Source organism: Prionailurus viverrinus, chromosome A1, assembly GCF_022837055.1.
Source record: "Prionailurus viverrinus isolate Anna chromosome A1, UM_Priviv_1.0, whole genome shotgun sequence".
Taxonomy (NCBI): domain Eukaryota; kingdom Metazoa; phylum Chordata; class Mammalia; order Carnivora; family Felidae; genus Prionailurus; species Prionailurus viverrinus.
Genome location: NC_062561.1, coordinates 32,469,247 through 32,483,686, shown reverse-complemented (window position 1 = coordinate 32,483,686; position 14,440 = coordinate 32,469,247). Strand labels below are relative to the sequence as shown.

Below are 14,440 nucleotides of genomic sequence, written 5' to 3'. Positions count from 1 at the left end.
TTTAACTTCATTCACTAAAGGCCACATACTCAGTTTTTTTTTAAGTCAGAGAATCATGATGGGAAGGAGAAAATCAATATAATCTTCTTTTCATTGTAAGTTAGGTATTATGCCAAATCCTTCCAATGACTCTTGGTCTAGTTCATAAATACATATTTGTGGTGTTTTTATTATGCCATAGTCTTTTCTCAGTACCGTTTTTGTATGTCCATCATACTAATTGGTTCCCACTACCACTCTAAAGACACAGGGGTACATTGGGTGGATGTGGGGCCAATTTGTATTTTGCCTTATATCATCTCATTTCTAAGATGGTTTTTATATTATAGTGGTATTGAGTACTGCTGTAAATAAGTAAGATACAGCCCAAAGCACATCTTAGGAATGACAAAATATGTGAAATATATTTTAGAATTATTATGCATTGATATTAGTGTATAATTGTGAAATGATAGGCATGTGAGAATGGGTGTCTTAGTTAAAGATAAAGGCGATATAGTTTGAAGAAAGGTAAGGTTTTATATTGTTAGTAGAACAAATAGTATTTGGTAATAGATTAAGAATGGGCTATAAACAGAAATGAATGTTTAGTTCTGATTTAAGAAACTTGATAGGAAGGGTGGTGAAATCAGGTTGTATGTGCTAGAATTGACTTAATTACTCAATTACATGAGAAAAATAGGCAATCAGTTATGCATATTTAAAGCTTAGAAAGGTCTTGAGAGAAATACGTGTTTGCCAAATGTTCCTATAAAAGTGGCATTTCAAGCCGCAGAAATAGTTGAGCTTGCCTAAGAAGAGAGAATGTGAAGAAATGAGTAGATGTCCAGACTTTGGGCTGTACCAATTAGTGATCAGGGAAATGCTGTCTTTCAAATATGATTTAACTTTGCAGGGTCTCTGGTCATATCATCTTAAAGAATCAAAGGTCTGAGTTCTTACCATTTTAGGGAATTTGAATATTGCCATTTTTTTCAAAATGATGATCAGGTTGATTTCATATTATAGCAATCAACATTTATTTCATCTTGCTTAATTTTAGGTTTATCAGCTACCATGAAAAAATTTGTAGTATTTAACACTTTTTATACTTTTAGAGCATGTAATTATGAATAGAGAAACTACTTTATATTTGTTTATAGTGTTAGATTTTTAGATACTTTAAGATGTACTTAATTTAATATACATACATTTATTATTTAATATAAAATATATTTAATGATAAAATTACATAGACTAGGTTATCAGCAGAAATTAGATAACTGGATACTGTTTTATTTGGATGATGAAGAAATTTATTTAAAAATCCACATAATAGGGGCACCAGGGTGGCTCAGTCATTTAACTTTGGCTCAGATCATGATCTCATGGCTTCTGAGTTCAGGCCCTGCATTGGGCTCTGTGCTGACAGCTCAGAGCCTAGAGCCTGCCTCAGATTCTGTCTCCCTCTCTCTCTCTGCCCTTCCCCTGCTTGCTCTCTCTCTCTCTCTCAAAAATAAACACTATTATTGCTAGAAATTAAATATCCTATAATTTTCACTTATCAAAAAACAGATAACTCCTGTTGGCTAGATAGATAGATATAGATATATATATAGATATATATAGATATATATATATAGATATATATAGATATATATAGATATATATAGATATATAGATATATACAGAGACAGACACAGAGAGAGAGAAATCATGTCAATTTTTAAAATTCCTTAAGTTTATTCTACTCTTTAAGCATAACTATTTTTGTTTCATTCCATGAATTAAATTGGCACTTATCCAATATTCTTTTGCTGTTAAAATCTCAGATCATTAGGCTTCATTTAATTCATTTATTACCTGTGCTCTGTTTGGTATACTGGTTCATTGTATTGAGATTTTGATCTTGACACATTTTAGAGAAGAACACAAGTCTTATTTTCAAAAAATATTTCTGTTGGAATTATCTGTAAGTGCCATCATTTCTGGCATAGAATTTTCAATCATATCTTTTCCACTCAATAATTTAAGGTTGGTCTTCCATTGTATTTTTGACAATCTGCATTTTGAGGTCCAGATAACTATTTCTTTGTTGTTGCCCTATTTCTCCATTTAAATGAGGACTTATTTTACCTCTGAAATTCTCTACATTCGTGAGGATATTTCTTTTTTTTTTTTTTTAGTTACTTTTTATAAGTCTTGATTGGTAAATAGTGAACACTCTCTTTGCATATTAAGAATTTCCTGTAGGGGCGCTTGGGTGGCTCAGTCGGTTGAGTGTCCGACTTAAGCTCAGGTCATGATCTCACAGGCTTGTGGGTTTGAGCTCTGCGTTGGGCTCTGTGCTGACAGCTCAGAGCCTGGAGACTGCTTTGGATTCTGTGTCTCCCTCTCTCTCTGCCCTTCCCCCGCTCACACTCTGTCTCTCTCCCAAAAATAAACATTAAATAATTTCCTGCAGTTCAGAAAAAAAGGTGTCTTGTGGCATATCTTCAAACACTTTTTGAAAATGTCGTGTTAGCTCCTTATTTTTATAATGCCTTGTATGTATGTCATTCATATGAAAGATATTTTCAACTTATTTTTGTTGTTTATAGTTTGGAATTTGGTTTATTTTCTCAATACACATTTCTATAGTGCCAAATTTGCACTTCACTTAGCCTAATGCTAATTTCTTGTTTGACTGCAACATTTATGCTATTGTCTCTTTTTGCTTGCATTTTAGCCATCTCTTTCTTTATCATCTTGCTTTTCATTTGATATTTTATAAAGTTTACAGAAATATTTAAATGACTAAACCAATGCCCTTTAAATAATGCCTTTTTAATGATATCAATGAACACATTAGATCTATAAAGTGGCTCTAAGGTTTGCTATTTCTTTCCAGAATGTTTTGTTAGAAATATTACCAAAGTTTCTCTTTTTCCAGCTTCTTTGTTGAATAGAGCCTCGTTCCCTCCTACTATAACAAATTATCCCAACCATTTCCCTTTACAGGAGATGACAAATGGTTCAATTTTACTGTAGTCAGTGGTTATTATTACTGATTTAGCAATATTTTACAATTCTTGTTCAGAACTAAGAAAAAATTTCTGTTACTGCTTTATTAAAGCAAAAACAAAAGCAAATTAGAGGTGTAAACCTAATAGTGCAGAAAAACTGGTGTCCATTTATTTAGATGTAATAAAGCAGCTGCTTCCTCCTTGGGGTAAGGAACTAGTCAGCACATGTGGAAGGATCGACCTTCATTTAATAAAATTCAGTGTATCTCTCAAACCCTATTGGAACTCATGAATCAGAACAATAGGCATATGTAAAATGTAAATATGAAAAATTGCAATTAGGCCTTTGGTAAGTTTAGAACTCTTTATATAATTTCATGCAATGCTTCTCAAATTATCCCATTGAAGTTATTGAACATAATTATTTTAGGTATATTCAAAAGAAAGTCAGCAGAAGTATCTCTTTTTAGATACTATAATGTATTTCACTTGAGATGTGTCAATGTAAATGTAGCCATAATATTTTGATGTTGGCTTTTTCACAGAGGAGATTTTTTCATGCAAAGATACCAGTAATCAGAAGATATATTTGAAAATAAGAAGGAAGTAAGTTTTTATTTATTCTAGATAAGCTAAAGGAAAGTAAATATTTTATGTTCCGTTTTAATGTGGAAAGAGGAAAATTATATAAGTAAAAAGAACAATGATATCTTCCCACAGGAGTGACTCTAGAATACATGCAACCAGTATTTGGGTCAAAATATTACTCAGGGAATAGGAGAAGCAAGCAAATGAAAAGAATTCCCTGAAAGTAACTATAAACAAATATTTACAGTTTCAGGTTACATGAAACAAAACAGAAAGATTAAAACAATTACCGGTGATGTTTAGTAAATAAAGTCTTTGAGAAGACATTGGAATGTGTTACTGCATAATTTGGAAAGCTCATATCCAATAGAAAGCACCATTTTTATTTAAAGACAAATTTATTTTTAAAGACTTAAAGTCTTTTTAAGTTGTGTACTAGAAATAAAAAATATATATATAATATTGCTGGGAATTTGCCTAAGATATATCAATAAAACATGATATGAATTTTAAAAAATATTTGTGTATAGTCAATTATTCCTAGATGTTAAAAATTCATAACAATGTATTTCCTCATGACTTTTTTTGAAGAAAACAATCTAATAGTTAAGAATACATAAGAAGCAAAAACATTTATATTTACCTTGAGAATTATCAGAATATCTGATCTTTTATATCAGTGTTTATTTCAGGATCTTAGAGGAACTTAACTTAAATAAAAATTGTTGGCCTGCAGCTACTACATAGGGATGTATAATTGATATAATTCATGAGATCCTACATTTTATACTCACATAAGACCTTAGTAAAGCAAAAGATACAGAACGGCAAGATAAATAAAGCACAAGCACCCATCAGAGACGTCCAAGAATTCCAAATACAGCTGCCAAGATTCTTTTTGTTACACAGGACATGCTTTATCTTTGGATCATGAACCACCAGGACATGTATGAAATATCTTGGACTCAGGGAACCCACAGGCTCATCTGAGGAGCGGTCTTTTATACATTTCTGGTCACATAGCTTATATACCAGACTACTACCAGGATCAAAAACAGAAACCACGAGAATATAACAGAAACCAGGGGTACAAATTATCGGTCTGGACATTTTCCATAAACAATTCTGATATGTTGGTACAGGTCATCCCCTTGTCTGTTTTGGACCCTGGGATATATTAATCAGTAGTTAGTGATTCAACTTTGCCAATGACCAGTCAGCACCGTGGCTCTAAGCATCCCTGAATATAAACACAGGGCTTTAACAGACTAGCTGAGATTAATCTTTTACTTACAAAGAGAAGAATCATACAAAGATTTTGGCAACGTGACATCCCTCAAGTTGAAAGACAGAGGCCATATCCTCAAGGTTCATAAGTAGAATGTTCTGATACTGCCTAGGAGTTTTTACTCTTTGTTTTTACAAAAAAAGGCCAAAACTTCAACATTCTTATAATTATATCAAATATAAATTTTCCAGATTATTACCATAATGAATGAAAAACATGCTCTTCTTCCCCAATCTTTGCTTGTTTATAGAATTGTACTATAATTGAATTTAAGCCATCATGCTACAATATTTAACAAAGGTCTCATAAGGAAATATTTGGTAAATAAAATAGTAGAATGCTGGATATCTACAACTATTCTAAATAAAAAAAGAATCTGTATAAAGGGAAAGAGAGCATACTTGAAAACTTCTGTATGTTTACTGATATTCTAAACTTAAATTATTGTCATGATTTGAGAATAATATCAATGAACATATAGAAGACTAGTCCTAATTACATATTACATAGAGACACAATGATTTTTTTTAATTTTATTTACCAAAGTAGTTAACATACGGTGTAGTAATTGTTTCAGGAGTAGAATTTAGAGATTCATTGCTTACATATAACACCCAGTGCTCATCCCAGCAAGTGTCCTCCTTAATACCCATCACCCATTTAGCCCATTCTCCCACCCAATACACCTCAGGCAACCCTCAGTTTGTCCTCTGTATTTAAGAGTCTTGTGGTGTGCCTCCTTCTCTGTTTTTATCTTATTTTTCTTTCCCTTCTCCTCTGTTCACCTTAACTTCTATATATGAGTGAAATCATATGATATTTATCTTTCTCTGGGTGACTTACTTCACTTAGCATAATACATTCTAGTTCCATCCACATTATTGCAAATGGCAAGATTTCATTCTTTTTAATCTCTGAGTAATAGTCCATGGTGTATATATACCACATCTTTATCCATCCACAGAGACACAATGATTAATCCAAGAATCTTCTCCACTCCTACCCCCCACCCCCAAATCCTTGATAGGAAAGCAGAATGGGTTGCAGGATTGATCATTGGTTTTTGTTTTTTCCCCTATTTTACAGGATTCAAGGGTCGTATGAGATAACGTAGGTACTTAATACAGTATTGCCTACCACATAGTACACTTAAATAAGTGATAACTATTATCTTAATACTGGAGGCAAAATTTCAAACTTCAGAAGACATTTTTGCAATGGGAATATAGAAATCAAATCTCTTTGCAGAGATGTATTATAATGTATTAAGTCATAAAGTATGGATAAAAATAAAAGAACTAAAACTAAAGATTTAAGCCTTGAAAAGCCCTAAATATGGTGAAAAAAGGAAAACAACTAATCAAAGGAGTCATTGTAAAATTTAGAGAGCTAAAAAATTATCAAGAGTATTAAACAGAAGTTAAAGGAAGATATTATTTCCTAAAAATTGTTTTAACTGTACTATAGTGAATTTATAATACTAAATTTGTTTCAGGTGTATAACATAGTGATTTAATTATATATTACAAAATATCATGATAAGTGTGGCACAATATTATTGACTATGCTTTAAGTTATAAAATAAATATGTAAAGAAGGTATTTTCAAGAATGAAGTAACTTGCAAGTTCAAATCTGGCCAAGAGTCACAAAAAATTAGGATGTTCTATTACTTAAAGCTTATTTTAATTTAAGTGATTTTCCTTTCCAATCCAAGAAATCACACTGAACCTTATTGTGACATAGAGTGCTTTCAGTGAAGATAGGTGAAAATAATTATTTGGTTCAAGATTATAGTTCTGTATGCTTAAATATAGAAAATAATTATCTATATGATATTTTTATCTGTTAAGTTTCTGCTTAATAACTGTCAGGCTTGAAATTTTCATATCATATGCTTATGCTATACTGCTTTTCATTTACTAAAATCAAAGGGCTATGGCATGCTTATTAAGAACAAAATGGTCTACTTATACATCTTTGGTTTTGGTACTCCAGAAACTCTTACCCAATTATAATTACTGGGGAATTTTTCCTCTCCAATGGGGACTAAGTTCTAATAATTTTTCCTATATAACATTCTCAAATGTCACTGGAATAAAAAAAATAGAATCATATAGAATACAGAATATTCTATTAAATGTGTTGCCAGATGTAAGTACTCAAATTTAATTTTACCTAATGTATCATGAATGCTATCTTTTTAGAACAGTGGTTCTCAAACTCTAGAATGCAGTAAAATGACACAGAGGACTTGTTAAAACACAGATTGCTGGGTCTTATTTCAGACTTTACCATCTCAGTACATATGAGGTGGGCCCAAGAAATTACATTTCTAGGAATTCCCTAAGTGATATAGGTGTTACAGCTGATGCTGGTGAGGGACTCATTGCTTTAGAATAATGATTTATACCTGTTTCTTTCTCAAGGTTCTAGAGTATGAGAGAACAATAAAATTAACATTTGCCTTTAGCAAAACATGTTGGAAGGTCCATCTTGAACAAAATATTGAGGCATTTCCTTGTCACATAATGGAAAACTTTAGCTGCAACCAGCCTTGCCAGCTGTTTAAAATAAATTCATTCAGCTGCCCATATTCATAGAAAGAAATCTTTCCTGGAACTATCATCACTAACAACACATGTAGAGAAAAATCACATTTGCCTAATTATATCAATTTTCTGGAATGAAGTAAAAGTCTCAAGGAAGTAACAAATACCAGTTGTTCCAACTTAAGAACAAAATATAAATTGCTTGTTTTTTAAAAACAAAAAGTATAATGGACTAAGTTTAGAGAATTCTATGGCATGTTAGTTTATTAAATATTTTTAAATTGCATTGTATTGCAATCATTAATGTGATCAGACTTTTAAAAACTAACGTGTTTCCAGCAATTTTGACAACATAGTTTTATAAATATACTTAGTACACATTGACATTAACAATGAATGTATCTATATTTTTCTATCATGGCTATAAAACATGAAGGAAATATCTTGTCTTTAAATCCTTAAGTTCTTTTTTTTAATTTTTTTAATGTTTATTTATTTTAGAGACAGTGAGACAGCACATGCAGGGAAGGGGCAGAGAGAGCCTGAGACAGAACCTGAAGCAGGCTACAGGCTCTGAGCTTTCAGCAGAGACTGACGCAGGGCTCAAACCCACAAACCCTAACATCATGACCTGAGCTGAAGTCGGACACTCAACCGACTGAGCCACCCAGGCACCTCCTTAAGTTCTTTAAGCATTAGATGATACATAAAATATTATGACCTTTGTAAGACATCAATATTTAGTAACAGTATACAGAATTTCAAGTATGTCCACATGTATATGCACAGTTCAAGAAAACACATGTAATGATTACAAAGTGATGAATATATATTATTCATCCATAGGGATGAATTAATTGCTATGAAATTTTAATGCACAATTCTACAATATGCTTTGAAAGACAAAATGACTGAAGAAAATAAGAACTGAGGAATTACTATGTGAGAACAGAGACCCTAATCATATGTGACAAAGTTCTTTGTAATTTTGTTTTATTTTTAATGTAATATTCTGTCAGAAATAGGATTACATATGTTCATATCAGCACATAAAATGGACTTTGGGCAATATCATTGATTTGAAATTCATCAGAAATGTGAATCATGAACTCCCAATTACTTTCCTCATAGCATAGCATAGCAACATTGTATATGATTTATAATCTTTATTACTATCTGTAGGAGGAGACACAATAGCCTGTGATGGCATACTCTGTTCTCAGTATTGCTAGTGTCAGTGGTAGAGATGCATTATGAGTATATTTGAAAAATTGTATCTGAATTAATATCTTTACATTATCTTAACTAATATTTCTCTTGATAATGGGAGGAAACATTTAAACAAATCTCTTCCTTAAGATAGTTGCACATTTATGTCTTCTCTTTATCAAAATTAATTAAGAAAGGATAAACTATAATTTTATTGTCCTCTAAGATTATGGCTTACTAAGTAAAACAAAATTAAGTGTATATAGATAAGTGTTACTAAACTTGACACTACCTATTCCATTTAAATAAAAAAATACAGAGAGAATTAATTATCTGCCCCTAGTATTATCACTTACTCTGTGTTTTGACCTGAGAAATGTTAAGCTTGTGTATTTTTTGCATGATAACCATCTTGGCAAGTATCTGGACTTACTCTGTGAAGGAAAATGCAGCATTTAGGGTAGGTGATTTTTTGTCTTGTTTTCTAGATGGACAACAGAGAAGAAAAATAATACAAATTGTATAGTTGTTATGTGGCAGGAATTCTACAATCTTTTCATTATGTGGCAGGAATTCTACAGTATTTTAATTTTTTTTTCAACGTTTTTTATTTATTTTTGGGACAGAGAGAGACAGAGCATGAACGGGGGAGGGGCAGAGAGAGAGGGAGACACAGAATCCGAAACAGGCTCCAGGCTCTGAGCCATCAGCCCAGAGCCCGACGCGGGGCTCAAACTCACGGACCGCGAGATGGTGACCTGGCTGAAGTCGGACGCTTAACCGACTGCACCACCCAGGCGCCCCTGCAGTCTTTTAAAGAAGCCAAACATCCTTAATCTTACTATGTGTTGGCAAATACAATTCAGAGTTAGCATCTGGGGAACTGTGATTGACCATTGAGGAAATGAGATAGATTCACCTGCTTTATGAGTTTTCTTAGTCCTACAGCCAGCATCCCTTTTCTAAATAATGAAAGAGCCCTTTTTGACCAAATGTTTTCTAAAATATATTTATTTGTCATACAATATTTTGATAAAAATTTTAAAAGAAATAAACAAAAGACTTTTTGTCTATTCAAGATCCATTTGGGATAGATCCCAAATTTGAGGTTAATGATACAGAGTACTTTGCTTGACACACCAGGACCCTTCATTTTTAAGTTCATGCCTTAGGATCTCTGATCATCTATTTTTGTTTTTCAAAAAGGAAAAAACAAACAAAAAAAGACCTCACCCCCCACATTGCTACTGTTAACTACATGTGTTTCTATGTAAAATTACCTTCAAGTGATATTTTTATTCTATTTTCTCGTTAAACCTTTATTTTAACGGGTCTAAAAATTCTGTGACAGATTTTTGGTAAAGTTGTTTCCATTAAAAAGTACTGATTTTAAAAACTAATAACTTAAAACTGCACACACACACACACACACACACACACATGCACAAATGGTCCATAAAACATTCTCCTTTCTTCTGGAGGCTTTACAATGAATTGTTATCATCAACGGGTCTTTCACTATTAAACTTAAAGGTCCAATTGACACAAACAGTTGTGAGACCTTTCCTCTACCACTGATTAAGACTGGGGTGGCAGGTCCTGGGAGTGATGTTCATTTAGCCTTCTGAGCTTTCTGGAAGGACTTGGTGTCCCTACCAGCTCCGCTACCTTCTTGTCCACGGCTTTGATGACACCCACACCAATCTTCTGTCTCATGCCATGAACAGCAAAACAGCCTGGAGGAGGATAGTCAGAGAAGCTCTCAACACACATAGGCTTGTCAGGAACCATAATGATGGCAGAATCACCAGATTTCAAGAATTTGGGGCCATCTTCCAGCATTTTGCCAGAATGACAGTCTTCTCCTTTCTCTCAGTGAATCTGCAGGCAATGTGAGCTGTGTGACCAACCAGCACAGGTGCATATCCAGCACTGATTTGGCCTGGATGGTTCAGTATAATCACCTGAGTCATGAAGCCAGCTGCATCCATTGGTGGGTCATTTTTGCTGTCACCAGCCACATCACCTTGGCAAACATCTTTGACAGATACGTTCTTGACATTGAAGCCAACATTGTCCCCCCAGGAAAAGGCTCACTCAAAGCTTCATGGTACATTTCAACAGACTTTACTTCAGTTGTAACACTGACTGGTGGAAAGGTGACCACCATGCCAGGTTTAAGAACACCAGTCTCCAAAAGGCCCACAGGGAGAGTACCAATACCACCAATTTTGTAGGCATCCTGGAGGAGCAGACACAAGGGCTTGTCAGATGGGTGAGTTGGTGGCAGAATGCAATCCAGGTTCAAGCAGTGTGGTTCCATTGGCATTTCAGTCTTCACAGTTAACTTTCCATCCCTTGAACCAAGGTGTGTTTGCACTTGGCTCCAGCATGTTGTCACCATTGCAACCAGAGAATGGCACAAATGCTACTGTGTCAGGGTTGTGGCCGATTTTCTTGTTGTAGGTGCTACTTCCTTAACAATTTCCTCATATCTCTTCCAGCTGTAGGGTGGCTCAGTGGAATCCGTTTTGTTAACACCAACAATAAGTTGTTTTACACCCAGTGTGTAAGCCAGAAGGGCATGCCCACGGGTCTGCCCTTTATTGGAGAGCCTGCTTCAAATTCAGCAACACCAGCAGCAACAATCAGGATGGCACAGTCAGCCTGAGATGTGCCTGTAATCATATTTTTGATAAAGTCTCTGTGTCCTGGGGCATCAGTGATGGTCACATAATACTTACTGGTCTTGAATTTCCACAGGGAGATATAAATGGTGACATCATGTTCACAATGTAACCTCCTTCTCAATTTTTTTGATAGTGTTTTTGTCAGTCCCACCACATTTGTAGATTAGATAACCAGTAGTGGAAGAGTTGCCTGAATCTATATGTCCAATGATGACGATATTCATATAAGTCTTTTCCTTTCCCATTATGGTTTAGGTTTAGCAGAGGTTTTCATAACACCTGTGTTGTGGCAGCAAGCCTGTTGCAAAAAAGCTCAAATAATATTTTTAAATTCTTTGATATCAATAGATTTTTTAATTAATTTTTTAATGTTTATTTTTGAGAGAGAGAGAAACATGAGCACGAGTGGGGAAGGGGAAGAGAGAAAGGGAGACACAAAGTCAGAAGCAGGCTCCAGGCTCTGAGCAGTCATCGCAGAGTCTGACGTGAAGCTTGAACACACGAACCTTGAGATCCTGATCTGAGCTGAAGTTGGACGCTTAACCACCTGAGCCACCCAGGCGACCCATCAATAGATTTTTTTAAGAAGATAATTTACTATTTAGAAGTATCCTCAATTAGCAAAGTTCAGTGAATGATATAATGTTTCCAGTAGGTTTTCTTAGACATACACTCAAGAAGTGAGGGTATAATCCTAAAAAAAAATATATTAACAAACTGAAACCAAAAATAAACAAAAAAGAATTATACATCATGACCAAGTGGGATTTCTCCAAGGTATGTAAGACTGGTTCAACATATGAAAATTATTAAAATAATCCTCACATCAGCAGACTGAAATAGAAAAATCACATGATCATATCAGTAGATACAGAGAAAGCATTTGACAAAATACAACACCACTTCAGTATCAAAATTTTTGATAAACTAGGAAGAAAGGGGTAGTTCCTCAACTTGATAAAGAATATCTACAAAAAATTTACAAATAACATCATACTTAATGATAAGAAATATGAAGCTTTCCCACTGAGATCAGTTACAAAGCAAAGATGTCACCTCTCACCACTTCTTTTCAACATGTAGTAGAAGTTCTAGCTAATGCAGTAAAGCAAGAAAAGGAAAGAAAAAGTATATGTATTGGGAAGGAAGATATAAAACTGTCTTCATTTACAGATGATATGATTGCCTATGTAAAACACTGAAAAAATTTCAGAAAAAAATTTTTTACTGGAACAAATAAACAATTATAACAAGGTGCAGAATACAAGGTTAATGTGCAAAGGCAATCTTTTTCATATATATCAGTAATGAACAAATGGAATTTGAATTTAAAAACACAATCCTATTTACATTATCATCCCCCAAATGAAATACTTTGTTATAAATCTAACAAAATATGTAGAAGATCTACATGAAGAAAACTAGAAAACTCCAATGAATGAAATCAAAGAAGAGCTAAAAAAAAATAGGGAGATAGTCCATGTTCATTAAAAGGAAGACTCAATATTATCAAGATGTCAGTTCTTCACAATCTAATCTACAGATTCAATGAAATGCCAATCAAAATACCAAAAAGTTACAGTGTGGATATTGAGAGACCACAGACCCAGAATAACCCAACATGGAATCAAAGTACATCAAAGTTGAAGAACTGATGCTACCCAACTTCAAGATTTAATATAAAACTATAGTAATCAAGATAGTGCAGATTGGTAAAAGAAGAGATAACTAGATCAATGAAACAGAACAAAGAACCCAGAAGCAAAACCACATGAATACAGCCAACTGATATTTGAAAAGGAGTAAAGGCAATGGAGTAGAGCAAAGATAGTCTTGCCAACAAATGGTGTTAGAACAACTAGAAACCCATATGTAAAAAAAGAACATAGACATGCCTACACACTTCACAAAAATTAACTCAGAATAGATCACATACTTAAATACGAAACACAAAATTATAAATCTCTTAGAGGACATATAGGAGAATATCTAGATAATTGAGTATGGTAATGACTTTTAGATATGACACAGAAGGCATGTTACACGTAAGAAATAATTGATAAGATAAACTTAATTAAAATTAAACACTTCTTTGTGAAAGATCATGTCAGGAGAATTAGAAGAAAAGCCTCAGATTAGCAGAGAATATTTGTAACAGACACACCTGATAAAAGACTATTATCCAAAATATATAAGAACTCTAAAAATTCACAGTAAGAAAACAACCTGATTAAAAAATGGGCAAGGGACCTTAAAAGGCACCTCACCAGAGAAGATATGCAGCTAGCAAATAAGCATATGAAAAGACACTCCACACAATGTGTCATCCTGGAAAGGCAAATTAAGACAACAATGTGATATTATTAGATATCTATTAGAATGCCCCAAATTTGAAACATTGACTACACCAAATTCTGGCAAAGATGTGAGGAAACAGGAAATCTCATTCATTGCTGGAGAGAATGCAAAATGGTACAGCCATTTTGGAAAATAGTTGGTGGTTTCTTACAAACCTAAACATACTCTTACCATATGATTCAACCAACGTGCTCTTTGGCATTTAACCAAAGATTGTAAAAATTTATGTCCATACAAAAACTTGCACATGGATATTTAGAGCAGCTTTATTAAAAATTGCCTGAACTTGGAAGTAACGAAGATGTTCTTAAATAGGTGAACAGATAAACTGTGGTACGTCCACAATGCAATATCATTCAGCACTAAAAAGAAATGAGCTATCAAGCCATGAAAAGGCATGGAGGAAACTTAAATTCGTGTTTACTACCATGTGAGAGTTTACTGGAATTAGGAAATACTGATAGGATCCAATTTTTAAACTCTGATAAGGATTTTTCCCCTTTCTCTATAAAGTTTGTAATTCTTAAGGAATTATCCACACTGGTGTGGGAAGATACACATACTTTTAAAATAACTTTCTATTATATACGTCAATAAATGCAGGTAGTACATATTCTACTTAGGGTCTCTTACATCAGGGTTTTATAGGTTTCTAGATTTATTTCTTCTGACTCTGAACATGATGGAAGGATGAAAGGGTGCATAAAAAGTTATAAAAAGCCATAAAATGAATTTCTTTAACTCTGCAAAATGTAGGGGTTAAAAGGTGTAT

The 14,440-nt window shown here is 33.6% G+C and overlaps 1 pseudogene; it reads right to left on the bottom strand.

Moving 5' to 3' along the window:
* Positions 1-10,232: 10,232 nt before the first annotated feature.
* LOC125174604 (elongation factor 1-alpha 1-like) lies at positions 10,233-11,720 on the bottom strand (annotated as a pseudogene).
* Positions 11,721-14,440: the final 2,720 nt, after the last annotated feature.